This window comes from Panthera pardus, unplaced genomic scaffold, assembly GCF_024362965.1.
Source record: "Panthera pardus isolate Hobbes unplaced genomic scaffold, ASM2436296v1 HiC_scaffold_3, whole genome shotgun sequence".
NCBI classification, from domain to species: Eukaryota; Metazoa; Chordata; class Mammalia; order Carnivora; family Felidae; genus Panthera; species Panthera pardus.
The window spans coordinates 36,414,572-36,435,012 of NW_026526876.1; the positions used below are offsets into that span (position 1 = coordinate 36,414,572).

Consider the following 20,441-nt stretch of genomic DNA (forward strand, 5'->3'; position numbering starts at 1 on the left):
TTAGCCCTCAGTCCTGTTCTACCCTCTGTGTCAGCCCAGCTGCGGTACTCGGTAGTCTTCTGCCTTTTTCTTATCCTGGTTTCCTTGGAGGTGAGTTTAGTTTCTACCTCCTACTCACCTCCTGGACAAAGGTCTCTTGTGTTCTGTCCTGTGTGTTCTGAAGCGTCCCATCTCCTCCTGGTTCTGTTCTTCCCTTTTCCTCTCTTTTCTCCCATACTCACTTCTAGGGTGGAATGTGCCATCTGTTTCTGGGACTGAGCAGAAGTCTGGGAAAGGGAGAGGGAAGGCCTGTCAGGGCTTGCGTGTCAGCAGACACGTTACAGCTGCAGGGCAGACCAGGGTGAAACCACAAGCCAGAGGCCTCAGGGCAAGCTGCCGTGAGGCCCGCCCCTCAGCAACTCTCTCATCTCTGTCTTACCCCAGAGGTTTCCTGGCAGGAGTGGGAGAGGTTGGTATCGAGTCCTTGAGCCCTGACTCACTCCCTGACCTAGTTGGGTGTTACCCAGTTATCTCCCAAATCTCTCTCCAGAAGCCTTCCTTAGGAACAGGACCATGTCATCCCAGAAGGCAGAAGAGGAAATCAGACCACCTACTTATTTCATCCCCATCTGAGGATCCCCAAAACAAATAAGAAATGTAGGGTCTTTATGACTTTATGTGCCACCCAGGAGGTTGCACTGGTTATAAAATGAACAATCTTCTCACTAAGGGAATGGCTATTTTCCAGATTGCTTTATAGAAACAATCATGCTTAACTTTCTCAAGCAAGAATAAAATTGTTCTTTTATTTTATTTGGACAGGGACAGGGGCTGGGGAGATGGAGACTGGAACACGGAGCCAGGAAGTGACTGGCCATTATCACATAGTGAGTCAGTGGCCTAACTAGGGACAGAACTCAGGTTTCCTAACCCCACCCCAAATTCCATTCTTTTTCCTTCAGCCTCCTTACTTATGGACTCGAGCAATATTCTGGGTTTTCTGGACTTTATAAAGCCCGCAAATTCCTGAGGGTTCAATAGGATATCAATTGTATTTTGCTTATTTGTTTCATACGTGTCCCTTTCAATATCTGTCCTATGGAAATGTGAGATATGTTTCTTGCCTCCTCCACAGATTGTTGAAAACACTTAGAGTTATCTAAGATTCAAAGAAGACCAATGTAGTAGTCTGTGTGAGGTTAGATTTCAAGACTGAAAATTCTATTTTTAAATTATTTCTTGGTATTCAGATCCTAATATCCTTGTAAATTACCGTACCTGTGAACGCTGAAAATTATTTTCTTACCCTCCGCTTTATTCAAAGTTCCCAATCTCTCCCTAACTGGGGTCATGCTTCTTAAAGACATTAGCTGGTTTCCAAGAAAGCAGATTTTAGCTTTATCCCTTGGCAGAGAGAATTCAGTCATTGCACACAGGCCAGAACATTCTGCCAGAGCTCCCCATCTGGAAGAAAAGAGAAAAAGAGTTTCAGAGTTTCCATAAGGGCTGCCTAAGGGGAGGAAGGGAGAATGAGCTATAGAGAGGGAAGAAGAAAGCTACCGGGCTGTAACCCCAAACTCCATAGTCAGAAAAGAAAATCAGATCTGCAAGCTTAAAATCCTGACTCAGCAGTATGATACCTTCTCCTTCCTCCTAACCCTTCCCCAGGATTTATTTTCACCCCATTCCTTCATCTTTCACATGTACTTGTCTGTCCTGATTGTCCCAATTCAGGACATTCTGCTTATTCTTTGTTCTTTACGTATCTCCCCGTTCCAATGTTGTGCTCTCCCTATGGATAGCTCAGAACGTAGGATGGCCAGGGCACTCTGGTGTGCTGTCGCGATACCGTGGTGCCTAGCTGGAGAAGCTGGAGATTCAGTCTGGATCATGGAGAGTCTCCCACTAAATACAGAAAATTCTAAATGTCCCCAACAGACTGTTGCCCAGCTCTACCTGAGCTGTCTCAGTGACAGGGAACCTAGAACTTGGTAAGGCAGTTCATCCTGCTGTTGAGCGTCTGATTGTGACAAATTCCTTCCAGATTGATGTAATGTTTGCTTCCCCTTTGCACCCAATGATTCTCATTTGCCCTCTGCTGAACTACAAAATGAGTTGACATCTTCTATTCAGGTTGAGCCACATGAAATTGCCATTTTTCTATATTAAAAATGGCTGAACATTGTCGATTTCATATTGTTTGCCTTACACTTGACAAAGTAACCTATTTGAGGACAGCTATTCCTTCTCCACCTTAGTCTTCTCTTCTCCATATGTAACATCTCTAAACTCCCCCAATGCTTCCTCACCTGGTAAAGTTACTGGATCCTGTTCCAACCTGTTCTCTCAATGGGTATACACTCATCCATCAATGTCTTTTTCAATATGGGGCACCTAGGACTGGCCAGTTCAAAACACAGTGAGATTATTGTCTCTCTTGATTTGACATTGTGTTTTTTCATGAAACTGTGACCTCACTGGGTTTGGTGAGGCCTAAACCTTTTTCACATAAAATGCTGCCAAGCCAGTACCACTGCTTCCTGTACAATTGATTTTGTTTTTTTTTTTTAACCAAAATGTAGGTCTTCACTTTATCCCTGTCAAATTTCATCTCGTTGATTTTGGCTCTTGGTTCCAATCTGTCAAGATGATTTTAAATCTTGCTACTATCATCCATTCTATTAATTATCTTTCCCAGCTAGATCATGCAAGTTATTGATTTTTAAAATGCTCAATCGGACAATGAGGCCTCTCTTTGTTGATATCAATCTTTTAATCAATATCCTTTGCGTTCAGTTGAAAGGCTAGTTAAAAATCTACATAACTGATTATCTACCCACAACTCCCCTGCCTCATTTTCTTAGCCCCATCTTCCTGCTCCTTGATTACCTTTTTCTGATCTGCCCCTGGCCCATTAAGCACCAAACCCACCCAGGAACCATACAACTACAGATTTCTATAAGGGGCCATAAGCACTAGCTGTTGTTTATATATATAAAATGTGTTATCATCTTGCTTATTTATGTATTTATATATTTAAGTATTTATTTTTATTTGAGAGAGAGAGAGAGAGTGCAAGTGGGGGAAAGAGGCAGAGGGAGACAGAAAGAATCTTAAGCAGGCTCCATGGTCAGTGGGGAGCCCAAAGTGAAGCCTGACCTGGGGCTCAATCCCATGACCCTGGGATCATGACCTGAGCCAAAATCAAGAGTTGGACACTCAACTGACTGAGTCACCCAGGTGTTCTGCACCAGCTGTTTTTTAAAAGGAATCATCAAAGGCCTTCCTTCTTGATAATTCCCCAACCGCTGTCATGGGGATCTTTTCTCTGTGCAACTTTGTGGGAGGCTTTGTGACCCAACCCTAATCACCCCTAGCAGCCACTCCAAACATGATGTCTCTATACTCCTCTAGAATATAGACTCTGGCTTGGACTTGGGCATGGCTCCTCCCATTGGCTCTTGGTGCTCTCCCTCTGCCTACAATAGAACTGTTTTTGTTTTTTGTTTTTGTTTTTTTAGTTTGGGTATTACCATAAATAGTATTATAACCTTGCCTCAATCTTTTAGCTCATATACTACATTAATGAGCACTTAGGTAACTCCCAAGATTTTGGTGTTATAAACACAGAAGACGTGAATCTGTTTGCAAGTACTTAGGTAAGATAAATTCCTGGAAATAGAATTGAAGGGTCAAAAGATATGTACAGTTTAATTTCAATAGCGCCAAATTGCTCTCGGAGGAGTTGTACCATTTTACTTTAGCAGTGGTTCAGATCTCAGCAACATCACCAGTTTCAAATTAAATATGCTTGTTCTTGGGGAGCCTGGGTGGCTCAGTCAGTTAAGCAATGGACTCTTGGTTTTGGCTCAGGTCATGATCTCATGGTTCCCGAGTTCTAGCTCGGCATCAGGCTCCGCCCTGACAGCGAGGAACCTGCTTGGGGTTCTCTCTCTCCCTCTCCCTCTGCCCCTCGCCTGCTCACTCTCTCTGTCTCTCTCTCAAAATAAATAAATAAACTTAAAAAAATGCCTGTTCTTAAAAGATATCTTGCTATACTATTGTAAATTTGGAATTGCTTTTAATCTTTCCCTTCTCCCTCATTTCTCCTCTTTACGCCCTCCTCTGATTGTCCCCCTACCCTGAATTCCAAATTCTTCTCATTCATTTGTGCAAAATAACTCTGCTATCTCCAGACTCCCCTTCTTAACTCTGACCCAGACCTGTATTTGCACATGCAAACCTCAAGAGAATAAATTTGTTACCATCCAAAGCCATCCTCCTTCGCAATAGCAATATTGAACTCTATTATAACTTATTATTAAATATTAACTTATTTAATCCTTTCAACAACCTTATGATGCAGGTACCATTGTTATCCCTACTTCACAGTGACAAAGTTGAAATAGAAGTAGCTTTTCCAAGGTCACACAGTTTAGAAATTGCAAAAATTATGTAAACCTGCACGGTAGGTCTCTAAAGATCATGCCCTTAACCACTGCAGACAGATACCTCTCTTGGGAGATCAGTCTACTTAGGTCCCCATCAAATTCTAACCCTTCTGAGCAATGCCAGTGATACAATTCAGGTTCTGGTATTTACTCTTGACGCCTATCTAGCCCACAGCCTGTTCTATTGGCATTTCTGCCCCACAAGGGTGCCTGGAAAAAACAAGTTTCAGGAAGGCTTTACTTAGCCTGCAGCAGAGGAAAAAGTATCGGGTGGGATCACAGGCAGAAGGGGACACCAGTCAAGCCCTTTCCCTTTGCAGAGGTGTGGCCTCCCTGTTCTGGTCTCTGGGTGGGTCTCCTCAGACAGGAAGGGAGCAGTTGGTTTAGTCAGTCTGATTTTCCCTGGAACTCAGCACACTGTGAAATGCAAGAGGTGCCTAAGGCCAATTTAGGCAAGTTCCATTCAACAAACATTCACTGAGTCCCAACAATGGGCCAGGCACTGTGCCGTGTTTGGGTACAACATAAATAAGTCACATGCTTTAGAAGCAAAGATAAGCACTCCAACCGCCAGTTACCTACATACCTGAGTGTATTGTCTGGCGTGCGAGAGGACAAGAGGAGAAAGGGAAAGTGTGGATAAGGTGCTTATCCCTGGGAGTTCTGATTTATTTTAAGAAAACAATCTAGATTAGGGAAAGAAATAATAACTCAGTCTCGGTAAGTATTTCTGGCAGAAGGGAGGCACCTTCCTAAATACTAAGTTCTTCAAAGGCAGGTGAGGTCAAATACTTTGCCTGTTTATCTCGAATGGTGGGGGAATGAATGTATGAGGGCAGGGAGCAGTCAGAATAAGTTCCAAGGTTCATAATAGTGTGGGGGAGGGGGTTCCATGAAATGCGAATTCCTGTTTTTTCTTGGCAGGTTTTCTGGAAATTGTGATGACAGCTGGTAGTGGGGGAAAAAAAAATCACTGAAATCACCAGTGACGATGGCCATTTCCCTGCCTCTAGGTGGCTGGCTATCACCTGGGCCATTCCAGATGGCAGGCTGCTATGGATTCTTCATTCTCTTTCTCTTATTTAATAAAGTGAGGGTATTATTGGCTTTTTTTTTTTTTAATAAGAGGTAAAAGGTAGGAAGGAAGAGAGAGGGTCATTTTCCAACAGCAATGAATAAGCAAGCCACATCCTCTACATGAACCGGACAGCTTCTTGTGGGAGGATTAAAAGCTCTGGACAAGAGACTAAGCCAGCAGGGACACCCAGTTTCTGGTTTCAGATCTGGTCCAACTTACTGAGAGCTTTGGAAATTCAAAACCTATCTGTACATCCAGTTTCTCTTTTGTGCTGTGGGAATAATAAATGTTTGTCTCCCAATGATATTGTGAAAAAGGAAAGAGAGGAATCATAGATACACATTTAAAGGCCTCAGGAAAAATAGTACTCTGTAGAGACGTATTTTATTGTTTTTAATAATTTCTCAGACTGTTTCAGAAAAGTAAAAAGACCATGGCTGATATGCTATTTTTTAAATGGAGGTTGAGAGTTGCTAAGGGACCTCTCTTGAGTAACTTCCTCCTCTTAATTGGGACAGAAATTCTGGCAGTTGACAGAAACATGAGAAGGGCCAAAATAGAACTCAACCATTCTACAACTTCTGGTTCTCAGTGGACTCCACTTAAGCATTCAGTTGTATCTTCAAAGCTAAATCATTAAAACAAGGGCGAGTTCTAATGAAGAGCACACTTATGAAGAAATATGGATAACACATAGAGAGAGAAAAGGCAAGGAAAAAATCCATTGATGAGCTACAAATGGCCATAAAAATCTGGAAACACAGGCGAACATACATAATAAAAGGCTTATGGATATTACCGTACATGCTATGTTCAATAACATTACATCACGTGGTCAATAGAATGCCCCGCATTAGGAATGCTTAGTTCAATGTGATGTGCCAATCCACAGTGCATGAAACACTAATGGAGTTTCTATCAATCCCTGAAATGAGTCTGTGATGCCTTGTCTCATATAATTTAACTTTGATTTTCATTTTCTTTTTTTAAACTTTTTAAAAAGTTTGTTTAACGTTTATTTATTTTTGAAAGAGAGACATAGACAGAGCATGAGAGGGGGAGGGGCAGAGAGACAGGGAGACACAGAATCTGAAGCAGGTTCCAGGCTCTGAGCTGTCAGCACAGAGCCCAATGTGGGGCTCAAACTCACGAATTGTGAGACCACGACCTGAGTCGAAGTCAGACATTTAACTGACTGAGCCACCCAGGCACCCCATCATTTTCTTTTTTCTTTTAATGTTTGTGTGTGTGTGTGTGTGTGTGTGTGTGTGTGTGTGTGTGAGAGAGAGAGAGAGAGAGAGAGAGAGAGAGAGAGAGAGAACAAGCGGGGGAGGGACAGAGAGAGAGGGAGACACAGAATCTGAAGCAGGCTCCAGGCTCTGAGCTGTTAGCCCAGAGCCTGATGTGGGGCTTGAACTCAGGGACCGTGAGATCATGACCTGAGCCAAAGTCTGATGCTTAACTGACTGAGCCACCCAGGCGCCTCTGATTTTCATTTTCACTGAATAAACCTACATACCTCAGAAGAAGTAATCAAGGGGTTTCAATCTGTAAAAACTAAGCTATTTGCTATGTTTCTAGGTTTTATGGTTATCTTGTAGCTTTGATGGAGAGGAACACAGAGAATAGTAAAAAATAGTAAAGCAAGGAGAGCAGTAACGAGTTTAGAGAATGATGGAGGGTAAAAGTAGAAACACACAGAATGTGACCATGGAAACAAAACTGGGGTGGGGGAGGGATATTCAAATCCAGTGAACAGAGAGACATAGGAAGAGAGAGACATCCTCTGGAAAAGAATGCAACAGATCAGGAGGAAAGGACAGTGAGAAGGACAGAAAGGGAGGTCAGAAAGAAAAAAGCATTTTTTTTTTTTAGTAATTTAGGATTTATTTTTGTAAAAGTAACTGACAAATATTAAAATGTTATACTTGCATTTTGAACATTATAATATAAATATAAAACACAAAACACCCGATGTTCAACACTGATCTCCCATGCCCAACTTGGATTTAGATAGTGAGTATATTTTAAAGAAAGAAACTTTCAAAGTTTGTCACTGCTTGTAGTATATACTTTTATTAAGGGGAATTTCCTAGACTTCACAGACTGTTGGACGCAACCCTCATTAGCCAAAGCTGATAGATGGGAACATACTAGCTTTTTCTACAGAAAATTAATAGAAACATAGTAAGAACTATAACTAAGAACAAGAAAGAACTTTATTTTTATTATTTATTAAAAATTTTTTTTAATGTTTATCCATTCTTGAGGTGGAGAGGCAGAGAGTGAGTGGGGGAGGGGCGGAGAAAGAGGGGGACACAACTCAAAGCAGGCTCCAGGTTCTGTGCTGTGAGCGACGGGGGGCTCGAACCCACAGACCGAGAGATCATGACCTGAGCCAAAGTGCGGCGCTCAACCAACTGAGCCACCCAGGCACCCCTGGAAAGAATTTTAAAAATGATCTAGTCCTGGGGCGCCTGGGTGGCGCAGTCGGTTAAGCGTCCGACTTCAGCCAGGTCACGATCTCACGGTCCGTGAGTTCGAGCCCCGCGTCAGGCTCTGGGCTGATGGCTCAGAGCCTGGAGCCTGTTTCCGATTCTGTGTCTCCCTCTCTCTCTGTCCCTCCCCCGTTCATGCTCTGTCTCTCTCTGTCCCAAAAATAAATAAACGTTGAAAAAAAAAATGATCTAGTCCAACACTCAATTTTACAGATGAAGAAACTAAAGACTGAGAGGTTCTAGAGACAAAAGGATTTGGGTGGTGCTGCTGGAAAACCAAGAGATTGTGGTGACCATCAAGAGAAAATGACGTCTGTTAGTAAGTTTTCAATATTTAAACGAGGAGCGCCTGGGTGGCTCAACTGGTTGAGCATTTAACTCCTGATCTCAGCTCAGGTCTTGATCTTAAGTCCCGTGATAGGCTCTGCGCCGGGAGTGAAGCCTATTTTTTTTTTTTTTTAATGAAATTTTGGGGCATTTGGGTGGCTCAGTCGATTACGCATCCAGCTTTGGCTTAGGTCATGCTCTCGCGGTTTGGCTCTCACGGGATGGAGTTCGAACCCCATCCCCGTCTCCGTGCTAACAGCTCAGAAAGAGCCTGGAGCCTGCTTCGGATTCCGTCTCCCTCTCTCTCTGTTCCTCCCCGTCTCGCGCCCTGTCTCTCTTTCTCTTTCAAAAATAAGTAAACAGTGAAAAAAAGTTTTTAAATGAAATTTAAATTAAACAGGTGAGGAAAACTCATATGAACTGCAAAAAGCAAAATGGGGACTCAAGCTCTAGTCTTACTGTTCCAGCCATTCTTTACTTTTTTTTCTTAAATTTATTTATTTATTTATTTTGAGAGAGAGAGCAAGGACGAGCAGGGGAGGGGCAGAGAAAGTGAGAAAGAGAGAGAGAGAGAGAGAAAGAGAGAATCCCAAGCAGGCTCTGTGCTAATGTGGGGCTTGATCTCATGAACTGTGAGATCATGACCTGAGTCAAAATCAAGATTTGGACACTTAACCAACTGAGCCACCCAGGTGCCCTTGCTTTTTATTTTTTTTTATTTTTTATTTAAAAAAAATTTTTTTTTAACGTTTATTTATTTTTGAGACAGAGAGAGACAGAGCATGAACAGGAGAGGGGCAGAGAGAGAGGGAGACACAGAATCTGAAACAGGCTCCAGGCTCTGAGCTGTCAGCACAGAGCCCAACGCGGGGCTCAAACTCAAGGACCGTGAGATCATGACCTGAGCCGAAGTCGGACGCTTAACCGACCGAGCCACCCAGGTGCCCCTGCCCTTGCTTTTTAAAAAATTTTTATTTTATTTTTTATTTTTAAGTAATCTCCACATCCAGTGTGGGGCTTGAACTTACAACCCAAAGATCAAGAATCACGTACTCCCCTGAATGAGCCAGTCAGGCGCCCCTTAAGGTTTTATTTTTAAGTAATCTCTACACCCAATAGGGGGCTTGAACTCATAACTTTGAGATTGAGTCGCGTACTCTCCAGCCATTCTTTGCATTGAATTACATCAATCAGCTCTGGAGTTTACAGAAGAAGATCATGAGAAGATGAGAAAAGAATGCCTGTTCTAAGTCAAGCCAGCTTGGGCTCTTGTACGGGTTCTACCAGTTACCAGCCACTGAGATCGCAGGAAATCAGTTAATCCAAGTGTTTCTGTTTTCCAAAACGAGAATAGTAACATCTGCTTCAAATGATACTTGGGGGTGTAAGTGAAAGAATACATAGTATAAAGTGTACAGCAATTCACCAAAGCAGTAAGAAAGGCCAATAGGAAAAGAACACCGAAACTTCTTCCGGACCATGAATCAAAGAAATGCAAAATAAAGAGCAACGAGGTACCACTTTCACCCACCAAATTGGCAAAGATGAGAACAAAGCTAATTAACACTGGAGGGGAGGGGTGGAAGCAGATATTCTCATATATTGCCGAAAGGAGTGTCAATTGGTACATTTCTGGAGGTCCGTTCGGCAATGTGTGTTAAGAACTTTAAAAATGTTCCTGCTCTGGGGGCACCTGGCTGGTTCAGTTGCGGGAGTGTGCGTCTCTTGATCTCAGGGTCATGAGTTTGAGCCCCACGTTGGCTGTAGAGATTACTACAAAAAATAAATAAACTTAAAATAAAAATAAATAAAATATTTAGCAGAAAAGTTTATGCTCTCTGATTCAGGGTTTTACTCTAGGTATTTTGCCTAAGGAAACAATTACACGTGTGGAGTTTTAGTTCATATAGATGCTTTATAGGATAGGAAGAAATACAGTAAGGATGAGTTCTCACAACTTTCCTCTTTCTTACACGGTAAGAAGAATGCTTTGTTGCTAGATGAGTAGGTCCTGGAGAAAATTAGATACAGCTTCGATTTAATTGACATTGAAGGCAGATATTTACAGGAACGTGAGAGGAATTTTATCAGAACATTTTAAGAGGGAGGAAGACATGATGGGGAAAGGAAGGAAGGGAAGGTGGAAACAGGAAAAAAGGGGCTGGCTGACAGAAGCTTCAAATAATTGTCCTATGTGTGAGGTATTAAGAGACAAGAGAGAGAAGAGAGGATTCTGAGAAGTGCTTATCAATGCTAATTAATTATGTCTTATTAATGCAATCTGCCTTTGGTTTTATCTTGAGAGAGTCAAAATTTACTTTTTCTTTTCTTGTTTTTTTTCCTTTTCTTAAAAAATTTGTTTTAATTTTATTTTTTTTAATGTTTATTTATTTCTGAGACAGAGAGAGACAGAGCATGAGCGGGGGAGGGGCAGAGAGAGAGGGAGACACAGAATCCGAAGCAGGCTCCAGACTCTGAACTGTCAGCATAGAGCCCGACGCGGGGCTCAAACTCACAGACTGCGAGATCATGACCTGAGCGGAAGCCGGACGCTCAACCGACTGAGCCACCCAGGCACCCCAAATTTGTTTTAAGTAATCTCTACACCCAATGTGGGGCTCAAATTCATGATCCTGAGATTAAGAAGTCTCATGCTCTTCTGACTGAACCAGCCAGGCACCCCTTTGTTTTTTCTTTATTCTCATTCTCTCTCTCTCTCTTCTCTTCTTCTTTGTCATCCTCCTTTTCTCTTATTATTCTTTTTCTTTTTCATTTATTTTTAAAATATTTTATTTATTTATTTATTTATTTATTTATTTATTTATTTATTTGAGAGAGTGAGAGAACACAAGTAGGGGAGGGAGAAGGGCAGAGGGAGAGAGAGAATCCCAAGCAGGCTCTGTGAGGTCAGTGCACAGCCAGACATGGGGGTTCAACTCACAAAATTGTGAGATTATGTCCTGAGCTGAAATCGAAAGTTGAACGCCCAACCAACTGAGCCACCCAGGTGCCCCCTTTTTCTTTTTAAAAATTTTTTTAAAATGTCTTATTTAGTTTTGACTGAGAGAGACAGAGCATGAGCAGGGGAGGGGCAGAGAGAGAGGGAGACACAGAATCCGAAGCAGGCTCCAGGCTCTGAGCTGCCAGCACAGAGCCTGATGCGGGGCTCGAACTCACAGACCGCAAGATCATGACCTGAGCCGAAGTCGGACACTCACCTGACTGAGCCACCCAGGCGCCCCTTTAAGTGTTGGAGTGATGTTTCTTTAAAATCTTAGCTTGGGCTATTATCAGCTTGGTTTTACATGGATCATATCTAAAACAGCAAAAATAATTAGAAACACTCTAAATATCCAGGAATAGGAAATTAGTTAAATAAGTTAACTAATCTATAGATTAACAGATTAAATTAAGATGTGATCATCTACAGTCATTAAGTCATACTGAAGAATATTTAATAGCATGAGTACATGAATAACATGAATAACATAATAATATGAATAACATATTAAGCAAAATATATTATGATCCCAGTATGGTGTGTGTGCATGTGTGTGTGTGTGTAATGTATATGTGCATAGAAAAAAGACAGTATACCAAATGTTAACAGTGATATTTATGGAATTACCAATTATTTGATATTTATGGAATTACTGGTTATTTTTGTTTTCTTTTTTTTTTTTAAGATTTTATTTTTGAGTAATCTCTACACCCAATGTGGAGTTCGAACTTAAGACCCTGAGATCAAGAGTCACATGCCCTACTGACTGAGCCAGCCAGGTGCACCCTATTTTTGTTTTCTTTTTCTTTTTAAAAAATTTTTTAATGTTTATTTTTTAAAGACAGAGAGATTGAGAGGGAGAGAAAGAGAGAGAACACGATCAGGGGAGGGGCAAAGAGAGAGGGAGACACAGAATCAGTAGCCGGATCCAGGCTCTGAGCTGTCAGCACAAAGCTCGATGCGGGACTCAAACTCACGAATTGTGAGATCATGACCTGAGCCAAAGTTGGATGTTTAATCAACTGAGTCTCACCCAGGTGCCCCCTGCCATTTTTGTTTTCTTAATGCTCATCTAAATTCTCTTAATTCACTGTGTTGATCAAGCAATACTTTTATAAACAGAAACACCCTCACAATAACCTTTGCTTTTGATTTTTTTGACGTTTATTTATTTTTGAGACAGAGAGAGACAGAGCATGAACAGGGGAGGAGCAGAGAGAGAGCAAGACACAGAATCCGAAACAGGCTCAGGCACAGAGCCCGACGCGGGGCTCGAACTCACGGACCGTGAGATCATGACCCTAGCCGAAGTCAGATGCTTAACCGACCAAGCCACCCAGGCACCCCTGCTTTTGTTTGTTTTTTTTTTTCAATATATGAAATTTATTGTCAAATTGGTTTCCATACAACACCCAGTGCTCATCCCAAAAGGTGCCCTCCTCAATACCCATCACCCACCCTCCTCTCCCTCCCACCCCCCATCAACCCTCAGTTTGTTCTCAGTTTTTAAGAGTCTCTTATGCTTTGGCTCTCTCCCACTCTAACCTCTTTTTTTTTTTTTTCCTTCCCCTCCCCCATGGGTTTCTGTTAAGTTTCTCAGGATCCACATAAGAGTGAAAACATATGGTATCTGTCTTTCTCTGTATGGCTTATTTCACTTAGCATCACACTCTCCAGTTCCATCCACGTTGCTACAAAGGGCCATATTTCATTCTTTCTCATTGCCACGTAGTACTCCATTGTGTATATAAACCACAATTTCTTTATCCATTCATCAGTTGATGGACATTTAGGCTCTTTCCATAATTTGGCTACTGTTGAGAGTGCTGCTATAAACATTGGGGTACAAGTGCCCCTATGCATCAGTACTCCTGTATCCCTTGGGTAAATTCCTAGCAGGCACCCCTGCTTTTGAAAGTGAGTAGCACAAGAACCACACAGCTTCTAGAAAAAATACAGAAAAATATCACTGCAAGCTTGAAGGAAGCACAGATTTCTTGGCAGAACACTAAAAGCACTAAACATAAAAGAAAAAATTGAAAAATTGGACTTCATCAAAATTAAAAATGTCTACTCATCAAAAGACACCATTAAGAAAATGAGTAGACAAATGACAGGGGAAAATATTCATGGTATATTTACTTGACCAAGGATTCATACCCAGATAGTATAAGGAATGCCTAAAAACCAACAACAAAAAAAGATGAACTACCCAATTAAAAAATGGTCAAAAGACTTAAGCAGACACCACAAAAAAAGAAACATAAATGGCCAATAAGCCGTGAAAGGGTACTTATGGTAAATGCTATGATATATCACCCAGATTTTTCTTTTGGAACGAAGGACTTATTCTTCAGGTGTTGAAAGGCTGCCAATAGACAGCCCTCGACTGTCCAGTCCATCTCAATGATTGATTGCCTCAGCTGAAGAGCCCTGACTTGCCTAAGGTCATTCTTTCTTTACACAGTGGCCTGTATCCAATGACAAATCAACATGGAGGTATAAAGGCCTAGCCACTTGCTCAAACTCAAAACATTTTTGAAGGGTCATCCCAGTTTCAGTGCTCTCTGTGGGGTCAGCTGAAGCCTCTGAGACTACATAGCTCGCCTTTCCTCTTCCCAATCATCCTTTTGCCTTCCACACTATAGGTGTTGAACCCAAGTGCACTCCCAAAAAAATCCTCCTGCTGACTAATCTCCCTCTCGGAGTCGGCTTCCAAGGGAACCCCAACTGTGACAATGCTCAACATCAGTAATCATCAGGAAAATGCAAATTAAAATCATAAGGAGATGCCATTTCACATCCACTAGAAGGGCTTTGAAGAAAGACTGACAACACCAAATGCTGATGAAGATATGGAAAAACTGGAACTCTCATACAGTGGTGGTGGGGCTGTAAAATGGTACAACCACGTTGGAGAATTGTTTGGCAGCTTCTTAGAAGGTCAAATACACACTTAACCTATGACTATTCTTAAGTATGTACCCAAGAGAAATGAGGACATGTAGCCATAAGATTGTACAAGAATGCTCATAGGTAGCCTTAGTTATAATAGCCCCAAAACTGGAAATAAACCACATGTCTATCAATAAGAGAATGGATAAATAAACCACAGTCCTATAATACTACTCAGCAATATGTAGGGATGAGCCATTGATATGTACAACAGGTTAGATCAAAAACAGTGTTGTATAAAAAAAAAAAAAAGCCATAAGCGCACACACACACACAGACACACAGACACACACACACACACACACACACACACACACACACACACCCAAACACATATTGACTGATTCCATTGATATGAAGTACAAGAATAGGCAAAACAAATCTATGGTGATAGAAATCAGAAAGTAGTTGCTTGGGTGAAGTGGGGTCAGGGGTGGGGATTGACTGAAGGGGCCATGAGGAAACTTTCCGGGGTGATGAACATATTCTTTATCTTATTTTGTGTGGTAGTTATATAGTGGTTACGATTGTCAATAGGCACTGACCTGCACATTTATGATTTATCCATTTTACTGTATGTAGATTATATTTCTTAAAAAGCTTACATACACAAAGAGTAGCACAGACACACTCAACAAATGTTTAATGAACAAACGGAGATGATTTTTCTAAGGAAACCAAATTATTAATAATCATAGAAAAGATTTCCTTCTCCTGGGTTATGGTAAAATGTGAGAGTCTCTTGGGATACCCCTTGATTAAAAGCTTGTGAATATTTATTCTTCACGGCAGTTTTTTTCCTCCCCCCCCCCCATTAAAATGGGTAAGCTTTGATATCTACAGGAGTGGCAGAATCAGGTCTATGATGTCTGCCTGCATCATTTGCAGGCGAGTGGAAACACTAAAAGTATTATCAAGGTAGTAACAGCGGTGAGAGAAAGAAGTTAAAAACCATCACTGGTTTCCCAGGGAGGTAGATCAGCATTTGGCTGCTTTTCCACATAATCCTGCCAACATCACTCTCAAAGCAATTTCTCTTATAAAATATGGCACGATCACCACCCTATTTTAAACATGGGTACTTAATCTCAAAAAAAAAGTATTTAAAGTATTTGAAAGGTTTCAAGAGATGAGCTAAGGTTTATGGAGCCAGCTGATGTTAACCTATGCTGTTTTGCACTAAGGTTAATACCCTGGGGTACAGGAAAATTAAAGGGGAGACAGAGAATCCTTCTGGGGGTTTCATAGCCTAAAAAAGTAAACATGACAGAATGCCAATCGACTCTCAAGAAAAAGATTTTCGCAAACATGCAAAGCTATTTTAAAATTCCCTTTTATAAAATCAAACAGTTCAAAAGCCATTGGCTGCCATCTTCAAAATCTGAAAGTAGAAACTTGGTGGGGTTGCCAGATTCGGCAAATAAAAATATAGGATGTTCAATTAAATTTGACTTCCCGATAAAACAATGAACAGTTTTTAATAGAAGCGTTCCCTCCAAATATTGCATATTTTTAGTATGAGCACGTCTCATGACATATTTGAGACATATTTATACTAAAAAGCTATGTATTATCTGAAAATCAAATTTAACTAGGCATCCCGTACTTCATCCAGCAACGCTGAGTGCTACTTCTCTGCAGGACAAGAGGCCCCACCAGGCTGAGGGGGATGAGCCTTTGCGGTTAGTACATGGAATTACAAGGTTAACGATGGTTATGGTAAAAGAAGAACTGAACCTTTCTTTTTAATGTTTATTTATTTTTGAGATAGAGAGAGCACAAGCAGGGGAGGGGCAGACAGAGAGGGGGACAGAGGATCCCAAGCGGGCTCTGCACTGATAGCAGAGAGCCCTATGCGGGGCTTGAATTTGCAAACCATGAGACCATGACCTGAGCTGAGGTCAGACGCTTAACTGACTGAACCACCCAGGCGCCCTTCTTTTCTTTTCTCTTTTCTTTTCTTTCTTTAAATATTTATTCTCATCTAATCTGAAGGAATGGCACAACTTTATTTTTGTTGTTGTTGTTAGTTAATTTATTTAGAGAGAGAGCGCAAGCAGGCGAAGGGCAGAGAGAGAGGGAGACACAGAACCCAAAGCAGGCTCCAGGCTCTGAGCGGTCAGCACAGAGCCCGACGCGGGGCTTGAACCCAAAACCGTAAGATCATGACCTGAACTGAAGTCAGACGCTTAGCCGACTGAGCCACCCAGGTGTCACCCCCCCACGCCACCATTTCTTTTTTAAAGATTTAAGTAATTTTTGCCCCCAATGTGGGGCTGGAACTCATGCCCCAGAGATCAAGAGTCACATGCTTCACTGACTGAGCCAGCCAGCTGCCCCTGAACCTTTCTTGTGCTCCTGGATTTTTTACTCTGTCACACTGAAAAATATGGTGAAAAGCATTGAAATGTATTTCCAATCTTTTTAAGTGGTAATGAATTGGTTGTACTAAATAAATACACTTGATATTGGAACTCTACGGTTTGTGTAGGGGCTAAGTGCCTAGGATTTACCATATGGGTTTATAAACCTAGAGAACTCATTTCCCTTGCTAGGTTTGCTTTTCCTAGTAAGGAATGAACAGACCGGACTTTGTAAAGTGATTTAAAGACTTCCAAATCCCCACATGAAAGTATTTTTTTTTCTAATGAGGTTATTCCCGCACCCCTTTTACTAAAGGATTGCCCACACTGTTTTGCTTTATAAGGCTTCTATTAGGGGCGCCTGGGTGGCTCAGTCAGTTAATTGTCCGACTTCGGCTCAGGTTATGATCTCCCAGTTTGTGAGTCTGGGCCTTGCATTGGGCTCTGTGTTGATAGCTCAGAGCCTGGAACCTGCTTCACATTCTGTGTCCCCCTCTCTCTGCCCCACCCCAACTTGTGCTGTGTCTCTCAAAAATGAATAAATGTTAAAATAAAAATTTAAAAAAAAAAGACTTACACTATGTCAGAGATGTCTCATATACTATGTTTCCAAGAGGAGAGCCTGCTTCTGATGGAGTCTGGAGTACCAGTACTCCAGAGGTGGGTTGCAAACAGCAATATTTCTCTGAGTCTGTTTTAACACTCTTGGGGAGAGCATTCTTTTCAGCATCAGCTGATGCTCTGCAGCACAGGATTCTGTTACCCTCATTTGAGCTGCCTGGTTATTCTAGCAATCAGATCTTTCTGTCTCCTTCCTGTTACCCGGCCTGACACCAGCTATCATGTACCCTCTTTGCCTTGACTCCCAGACACACAATTCTTTCATTTTCTTTAAACTCAAATGCCAGAATATTAGAATTTCTAGGACAGCTACATGGCTTTAACAACAGTAGAGAATATGTGAAATCAGGACTTTTCCTGTAAAATCTAGGACATGTGGTCTCCCCAAGATTTCAACACTTGTCCTCTGACAGTTACCCACAACGGTGAGGATATTTGGAAAGGAGACAGGACTGAGAGTCAGAATTCTTTTCAACACGGCTTTGATCACTGCTTTGCAGTTAACCTTGGGCAAATTACTGCCGCTACCTCTGTCCTGTTTCTGACCCCCTTGAATTTGAAGCCCCCTATACCAAAAAAAGTAATAATAATAAAAACAAGCTTAAAGAAAAAAAGAACAGAGCAAAAGGCACTCATCTCTGACTTACTTTGCCTAGCCTTAACATTTGAGTTTGAAACCTAGTGTTTGTAACTTGGTTTATTGGGTTTCTCTTTCCCTTTACCATGAAAGGGGAGAAGTTATGGAAAACAAAGCTCTTAAAGATTTTACCATTTGATTTCCTTGTTTAGGAGAATGAAACTTGCGTCTGCTTTCAGGACTGCCATTTGTCAACTTCAAGTCTGAACCTAACCTGGATAGAGCCATAGTATTCTCATTCCCGGGAAAAAAATGAAAAGGGGTTTATAAATTAAAGAAAGTAATTTACCCCCTCAGACAGTAAGAAAAGTATTTTCTAGGAAATAGTGACACCTTTTTCTCCACTCAACCTCTTCATTTCCTTTGATCCTGTTACCTCCCCTCCATATACTAATGTCCTCTTAAATTGAGATAAGACAGTAATGAATCACTCTAGCAAAAGTACACAGGACTAAACAAAGATGCCACATTCTGGCATCTCTTGTCACTGAGACCCATCAGGATAGGGCACAGCAAGACTTCAGGTTTCCTGATGCAGAGCTCCTAAAACTGTGGTCTCCACTTCATAGTTAATGCATGTTTTGGGGCGGCAAAAATACAAATCTCTCTTGAATGTTTGAATTGTGCCTTGTTGCCTAAAGAGTTTTGTCTTTTTTTTTTTTTTTTTTTCTTTTGGCCTGTCCTAATTCCTGATGTCAGGTCCCTGGGGTATCTGTGATCTGTGCTAGGTCTCATTCTCAGTGAATGTATATTTTATACAGTGTGATCGCACTTTGAGCTAAAATAGATCATATCTAGAAATCGGCTGGTACGGCTTCCTAGGACGAAAGAATGTGAGCAGTTTGAATGCTTTTTGTCTCTTTGGTTTCTTACTGAGTCAATTCACAATACAGAGATGTTACCATATAGATTTATTTGGGGGGGGGGGAGGCACCATATCCCAAAGGCTAGCCTCCATACTGAGACCATTTTCCCAGAAAATACAGAATATCTGAAAATGAAAGGGACCTAGATGCATAATTTACAGTTTTTCTTCAGCTCTGGAATTACTTGTTTACTGGGGACAAGATGACTTTCAGCTCAGTCCTGTGCATAAGCAGGCCACAAGCCAATTTCTAGCTCTCTCTACACTTTTTAAGTGTTTATTAATCTTGGTTCCTATGCAAATTCTGTAGGGAAGCTGGCAGCAGATTTTTTTCATCCTCACTTATTTAAACTCCAAGATAAATCGCTCCTATAAAATCTCACTCCATAAGATGTGATCCCGCCAGGTTGGCAGGCCTAAATGTCTTGGGTCTCTTTTTTCACCTCACCCTTAACTCAGGGTTGGAAAGAGGTTGAGAGTATTCTCTTTGGTAGGCATGGCATCAGGTATTGAGTGAAGACCAATTCCTTTTTTTTTAGTGTTTTATTATTATTATTATTATTATTATCATTTTAGAATTGCAATCTTTTTTAAATTAATTTTTTTTTAAATTTTTTTTAACGTTTTATTTATTTTTGAGACAGAGAGAGACAGAGCATGAACGGGGAAGGGGCAGAGAGAGAGGGAGACACAGAATCGGAAGCAGGCTCCAGGCTCTGAGCCATCAGCCCAGAGCCCGACACGGGGCTCGAACTCACGGACCGCGAGATCGTGACCTGAGCTGAAGTTGGCCGCTTAACCGACTGAGCCACCCAGGCGCCCCTAAATTAATGTTTATTTATTTTTGAGAGAGAGAGAGAGTGTGTGTGTGAGTAGGGGAGGGGCAGAGAGAGAGGGAGACACAGAATCCAAAGCAGGCTCTGAGCCAACAGCACAGAGCCTGACGTGGGGCTCGAATCCACAAACTGTGGGATCGTGACCTGAGCCGAAGATGGGTGCTCAACAAACTGAGCCACCTAGGCGCCCCATTGTTTATTTATTTGGGGGGGGTGGAGGGAGAGAGAGAGAGAGAGCATGAGCTGGGGAGGGGCAGAGAGAGAGGGGGACAGAGAGTCCCAAGCAGCCGGACATGGGGCTTGAACTCACAAACCATGAGATCATGACCTGAGTGGAAATCCGACTCTCAACTGACTGAGTGTCCTGAGTGAGGGCCAACTCTGATGTACATTCTTTTTGTCAGGGATTTAAAAAGCAAACAGAAATAGAGCCAAGGGTGGAGAAACTGAGGCTATCTGACTGTTGCCAAGCTGCTGAGGCTTCTAATCCTCTCAGCTACTCTACCGGGCTGGTTCCCGCTGAGCCATCACTCATTTTTCTAGATGAGAGGTCAAGGCAACAACATTGCTAAGTCAATTCCAGCATGCCAGCTCCAGAACACTGTAACCTTTAAAGACTCGGGATTCCATGAGAAATGTTGCAGCAGCATTCCAGAGACCTACGCATCAGACACAGACATACGCATTCTCGCCTGCAGCACAGGGTGTTGGTGTTCCTGCTTAACTCATCTTCTTGTGAGACTCTGGTGGCTAATCTCTCCTAAAAGTACAGTCAGAAAGGCTCATCTCAGTATGAAGATCAGCAACAAAGGGCTTGGGTTTAGTCCTGT

General features: G+C 41.9%; 1 long non-coding RNA gene across 1 annotated transcript; it reads right to left on the reverse strand.

Moving 5' to 3' along the window:
- Positions 1 to 1,172: 1,172 nt before the first annotated feature.
- On the reverse strand, positions 1,173 to 19,287 carry LOC109247379 (uncharacterized). Its single transcript, XR_002071713.2, has 3 exons — positions 18,043 to 19,287; positions 11,552 to 11,649; positions 1,173 to 1,443 (listed from the first exon to the last, which is right to left on the reverse strand). It is a non-coding gene; the product is annotated as an uncharacterized LOC109247379 (long non-coding RNA).
- Between the last annotated feature and the right edge of the window lie 1,154 nt (positions 19,288 to 20,441).